Genomic DNA, 6,312 nt, shown 5'->3' with positions numbered 1-6,312 from the left:
TTTTCAGACCGATGAGCTTTGTAAAAATCGCCGCGTTTCAGAAAGACGGGGCATAGAGGAGAAACAATAATGTACAGTATGTGGAAAACAACGTGTTTTTTGAACCTTAAACCGCATAAACACATTTCATTACACCAAATACACAAAATAATGTTCTTTTTAGCAGCATCATATGACCCCTTTAAAACATTAATGGTAAAATACTGTAATGCTGTAATGTAATACATATATATATATATTGTTTTTTGTTTTTGTTTTTTTTTTCTCCAAAGAATGTTTCAATATCCAAAAATGAATCCAAACATATTTCATGTAATTTTGTTCATGTCAGAATAATGTAGTAATGCCAAATTAATGTTGCCATGCCACAACAATGTTGAAGATAGATGTAAAATAAAATTTTAATGACAAAATATTGAAATGCCAAAGGAATCTCACGATCTCAAAAGAATCATGCAATGCCTGATATGATGTCAAAATACTGTCATGATACGAAAATGACAAGTTAATGTTGCCATGCTGAATGTTGCAGTGTTAAAAGAATGTTATAATAATAATTTTTAAAAAAAGTTTATATATCAAAAATGTTGTAATGTAATTTGTCTCATGTCGGAAGAATGTTGTAATGCCAAATTAATGTTGCCATGCCATAAGAATACTGTAATAAGTCAAAATAATATTACAATCACAAAAGAATGCTGTAGTGCCAAAAAATAAATAAACTGGCATGATGGCAAAATGTAATAACGCCAAATTAATGTTACCAAGTGAAGGAATGTTGCAGTATTAAAAGAATGTTGCAATTCCAAAAGAATGTTCAAATATCAAAAAAGTTGTAATGCTATTGAATTTTCTTCACATTAGACGAATGTCAAAATAATATTACAATCACAAAAGAATGCTGTAGTGCCAAAAAATAAATAAACTGGCATGATGGCAAAATGTAATAACGCCAAATTAATGTTACCAAGTGAAGGAATGTTGCAGTATTAAAAGAATGTTGCAATTCCAAAAGAATGTTCAAATATCAAAAAAGTTGTAATGATTTTCTTCACATTAGACGAATGTCATAATGCCAAAATAATGACATAATGTCAATATACTATCATAGTGCAAAAAAGTGAGGCCAAATTAGTCATAACATCAAAAGAATATCATAACAAAAAAATATTGCCAAAAGAAAGCTGTAAATGGATTTTATGACAAAATGTTGTAATGTCAAAAGAATCTCACAATCTCAAATAATGTCGGAATGCCAAAAGCATGTTGCAATAGTAAACTAATATTCCAAAAAGATATATTGCAACTTCAAAAGAATCTCGCAATGTCATAAACATAATGCAATGTCAAATGTGAGTCATAATTCTACAAATATGTTGTAATGGCAAAAATTGCGGTAAGGTCAATAGAAAGTTGCAATGTCAAAAAAAATGTTGTAAAAAAAAAAAAATCATAAACTTCGCCAGTGCCACAACGTAAAGGAAATTCTGTAATGCCAAAAGAATGACAATGTCAAAAGAGGTGTCAGGTCATTATATCATGTTCTGCGTTGAGAAGAAGCATGCATGATGTATCCAAGCACCATCCAAAACCAGCTGCAGCCATGCACAACGACGTTCCTAAAGTTTACTTTGCAAAACCCATCTGCTGTGGGAGCCAGTAGCATCACTTGACAACAGCCTCAGTGGTGACTCAAAGATGCGTGCCTTATTTCACATACTCCCACCCAAAACACCTGGCACAGACAAGTGTGAGATCATTTAGATAAAAGCTGACAGCGGATCTGTATCCTGGTCTCCTTCCATATCACCGAGTCCCACCACATGCTTGGTGTCATCCTCAAGGTTCTGCCTGCCTAGGGGAGCGAGAGCCCAAGATAAGAGAAAGGAAGCCCTCGGTGGTGGTAATTATTTCTGCAGCTTCCATTCTGTTCCGCCCCGCAATGCACACCCTGGCGACTGCTCGCCGCTCACCTGGCTCTCTCCACCACATCAGAAGGAGGATGAGAGCTCGCTCTCCTCCGAGAGAACCGCAGAACCACCCGGCTTTTCATAAACACTGGCAGCTGCTGCGGCAATTAGCCATGCGCTCTGTACTTTTACAACAATGCAATCCTCCCTGATCTCCACAATTAGCCGCTTAATTGGGTCTAAACAACCAAGGCGGAACAGATAAATAAAAAAGGCGAGGCGAGGAGAGCAGAGGTGTTGGGCGGCTGAGGCTCGAGAAGCCAAATGCTCTCGCTCAGCGGCCTTTGGCATTTTGCCGTTTGTGGCGGAAAGGAAAGGCGATGGAAAACACTGTGAAGAAAAAAAAATTAAAACTCTGTGTGATGCCTCATATTCAGATTGAAAGTGACATTACTTCCCCGTCTAACTATCCAGCTCTGTGAAATGCTAACATTTCGTGTGACGGGTGTTATGTTGACTTTTAAACACGCTGTTGAGCGCCTCATGACTTGAAGATGCTTTATATGACCCACAAAGCACACTTGACAGAACAATAACCTTTTCTATATATATCTTCATATGGTGATCCCATTCTAATCTCTTAATTAATCATGCTTGCATGTCATTATAGAGTAATATACCTCATCATCCCTTAATTAACATTAATTTGATGTCTAGAGCCACACTACAATTGATGATTTTAACAGGTTTTATATCGCTTTCTGTATGAATACAAACGGGTGAATCGTTTCAAATCTGTCAAGAACATATTCGAGTTACATTTCATCCCTCCAAAAAAGAAAATATATTTTACATTAAGTAAATGATACCAATTTTAGAACCATTATAATGTTGTTGTTGTTGTTTTTTTTGCATTGTGACATTATTTTTATAATAACGGTTTGCAGTAAGGTCTCATTCGTTAGCGTTAATGCACGAGTTATGAGAAATAGCATTTATTAACCTGTCTTAATGTTAGCTAATGAAAATACAATAGTTCATTGTTTATTCATGTTAGTTCACAGTAGAGTAACTCATCTTAAAAGATACAGCTATAGTTCATTTTAAGTGTATGCGAACCAGTATAGTTACAGTAATTACTGTTAATTATGAAACCTTACTGTTAAGTTGCCATTTTTATATTAAACCTAAGCACAATTGCCCCATGAATTTTTAAATAAGAAAGAAAGAAAGAAAGAAAGAAAGTGCCCAGATGCATAAAAGTAAGATTTTACTTAAATTTGTATGTCCAACTGCTTAATGGTCATAAAATAAGCTTTATTTTATATGGCCAAAATACATTCTATTTTTTATTTCTTTATTTTGATTGGAGGTGAAATGCAATCTATATTGAATCACTAGTGTCTCCTTTGTATCACACATAGACAGGTTATAGGCATTTAATATCACTTACATTACAGAGGCGCAGATTAAAGCCGGAACATCCGTGCTGAATAATCTGACAAATCATTTTGTTACAGTGCATTACCAACAGAGCAAGTGCAACAGCAGAACTTGCCCATGACACTCTACTACTACAAGTTCGCTTGCTTTCATAGAGGCCTTTTCTTGTCCATTTATTCCAGAGGAACAAGGTTTTTATTTGGACTAGTAGTTCCTCTCAGCAGGTAGAGTTTGAGGCGTGTGTGTGTCAGCTGTCAACACAAACACACACACACACACACACACACACACACACACACACACACACACACACACACACCACTTATAAAGAATACAGGCACCATCTAGTGCTTTCGTTTGGCAAAGACTTATAAATACAAAAGTACATATTTAAAATCCATGCACAATTCAAACTTGAATCACAATACAAGCAATATAGCACCTATAGTGTGCTACTAAAGTTGATATTCACATTTTAACATTATTAGCGTTGTGTCCAAGTCCGAGTCAAGTCTTACTCTTTAACCAATTCAGTTTGAGTGAGAGACATTTATTAATGTATTTTTTATCTTAATTTTATATTGTAGATTATTATCTTTAATGTTGTATGGATTCGTCTATGAATGTTTCCAGTCCAAAATGTCTTTGTCAAGCCCAAGTACATGTCCACCCGAGTCTGAGTCCGAGTTCATTCATAATTGCAGTCCGAGTCCTGTCCAAGTACACAAACTCTATTTTTTTAAGTATTTTTATAAAAAAAAAAATAATGCATGGATAATTAAGTACTGTAAAGACTGTAAAGTTGCTTTAGTCCAGTAAATCTTGAAATATTACTAATCATATCAAAGAAAAGTTATTCTTGCATTTACTTCATAGTAAATTTCAAAGCAAAAAAAAAACAAAAAAAAACATGAACCACAAACTGAAGGGGGACATTTTTACAATTATACTAAAAGGCATTTTACTTGCTAAAAAGTATAAACTATCAATAAGTTGACAGAAGTCCCGTATAGTTGATTGTATTCAACAAGTTTTTAAATATAGTTTTGATCATGTTAATAATTTAGAGGACTTAAAAATTAGCATATCATATGATACTGTAAGCTTAAACTTTTTTCTTTACTTTTGTCGCTATGCCTATTACAGTATAAAGAGCAGTTTTCCAACTTCAGACAGCAATATTTATTTAATATTTAATACACAAGCAGCGCAACGTCCTTGACATTAATCCAACTTCTATAATAAATCGTTACAGGTAGTGTGGTAGCCAGCGAGAGTGTATTATGATAAATGTCTGAGAACTGTAGCATTTTTTGTTGCTGCTGTGGGATAAACAGCTGAATTGTGTCCAGCAGACATTAGTAATGCTCTACTGAGGACAAGCAAATGGATGGAAATCAATGGGCAGAAGACCAACAGAGATGTGTTTTCATAAGTATGTTTCCACAATGAAAAGATCTGAGAACACTGAGGTTTTGTAATGCGATCAAACCGAAATATTTATTGACAAAATGCAAGATATATGGGTAGAAGAAATATGGTATTTTAATATGGGCCTAAGGAGAATGATACATCATGTTCAGAGACCCATAGCAGATAGTTGGAGAAGATGAAATGCTGATTTCACTTTCTTAAAGGGATAGTTCACCCAAAAATGAAAAGTTGATGTTTATCTGCTTACCCCCAGGGCATCCAAGATGTAGGTGACTTTGTTTCTTTGGATTTGTCTGTGCATGTTTTTTTTTACTCTCATAGATTTTGTTACCATTGCCATGCATTATATGACTGATAGACTGCAACGGTTAAAGTTAAAAATCATCATATGTGTTCTACTGAAGAAACAAAGTCACCTACATCTTGGATGCCCTGGGGGTAAGCAGATAAACATCAAATTTTAATTTTTGGGTGAACTATCCCTTTAAGGCATGGCCACATCTCTTTTTTGCACAGCAGAATTCCAGGAGTGGAGCCTTACTTTTCACTGCAGGAATTTTCTGTGACAGTACAAGACTTCTGATTCTTTAGCTGCTACAGGTCAACAACTAGATTAGAAGAAAAACAAAGTTCAGTAAATGGTCAAACTATTTGCACTACAAACCAAAGTGAGATAACAACAATAAATTTAAACAACAATATGATGACAAATGCCAGTTTGCATTATGAAGCTAAAATAACTAAGCAGGTTAAAAAGGTCTGCGCCCACATGTTAAAGATAAGGTGGATAGATATCTGCACAATCAGGTATTTCATGTCAAGGAGCCTCATTCGTAAAATGTCGTGTAGAAACTGTCCTACATTTGATCTGGGATCATTTTTTTTAAAGTGCATACATGTGATTACAAGACATGAACGTACGTACAGAAAATGCATGCCTCTCTTATGAATCGCAAATGATCTTGAAATTGATATTAAGATCAAATCTGTGCATACGCATGTTTTATGAGGCCCCTGATGTAAGAGATTCACGAAGAAATTGTTTGTCACAGAAAGTTGAAAGAACTATGACATGCAACAAGCTATATCAATGGCCAATTATTAAATTATGTTAACTTACAAAATTATTAAAATTATAGTATAAATAAATATAACATTTGACATTCTAAAACCATGGATACACATAAACACAACTACTGTTTATTATTATTATTATTATTAATAAATATGTAGTTAGGCATTTTACTTTCTGGCATGTCTGGAATCCAACAATACGCATCCATAATGCACTGCTTTACTCAATCAAAGCCCAAAGGAGTGTATTTATTGTAAGGTAATCTTCACGTTCATGTTTCAGTTACAGGATGGATTTTAATTGTATATTTATTTTAGTTCCGGTTGTATTATTTTAATGACTTTTCTCATGCACTTAAGGATTGTTGTATTATGTATTTAGTATTGAGCACCGCACCAGTAGGTCAAACTGTTGTGGTTAAAGGGGTCATATGATGCGATTTCAAGTTTT

The 6,312-nt window shown here is 34.4% G+C and overlaps 1 long non-coding RNA gene across 1 annotated transcript in view; it reads right to left on the bottom strand.

The window, feature by feature from the left end:
- The window catches only part of LOC107702691 (uncharacterized), a 26,544-nt gene that overhangs the window by 19,114 nt on the left and 1,118 nt on the right, over nt 1–6,312 (bottom strand). The gene's annotated exons all lie outside the window — the stretch shown is intronic.

Source organism: Sinocyclocheilus anshuiensis, unplaced genomic scaffold (genome assembly GCF_001515605.1).
Source record: "Sinocyclocheilus anshuiensis isolate Anshui unplaced genomic scaffold, SAMN03320099.WGS_v1.1 scaffold6, whole genome shotgun sequence".
Classification (NCBI taxonomy): Eukaryota; Metazoa; Chordata; class Actinopteri; order Cypriniformes; family Cyprinidae; genus Sinocyclocheilus; species Sinocyclocheilus anshuiensis.
The sequence above is the reverse complement of the archived record's forward strand: the minus strand, read 5'-3'. Positions and strand labels throughout refer to the sequence as shown.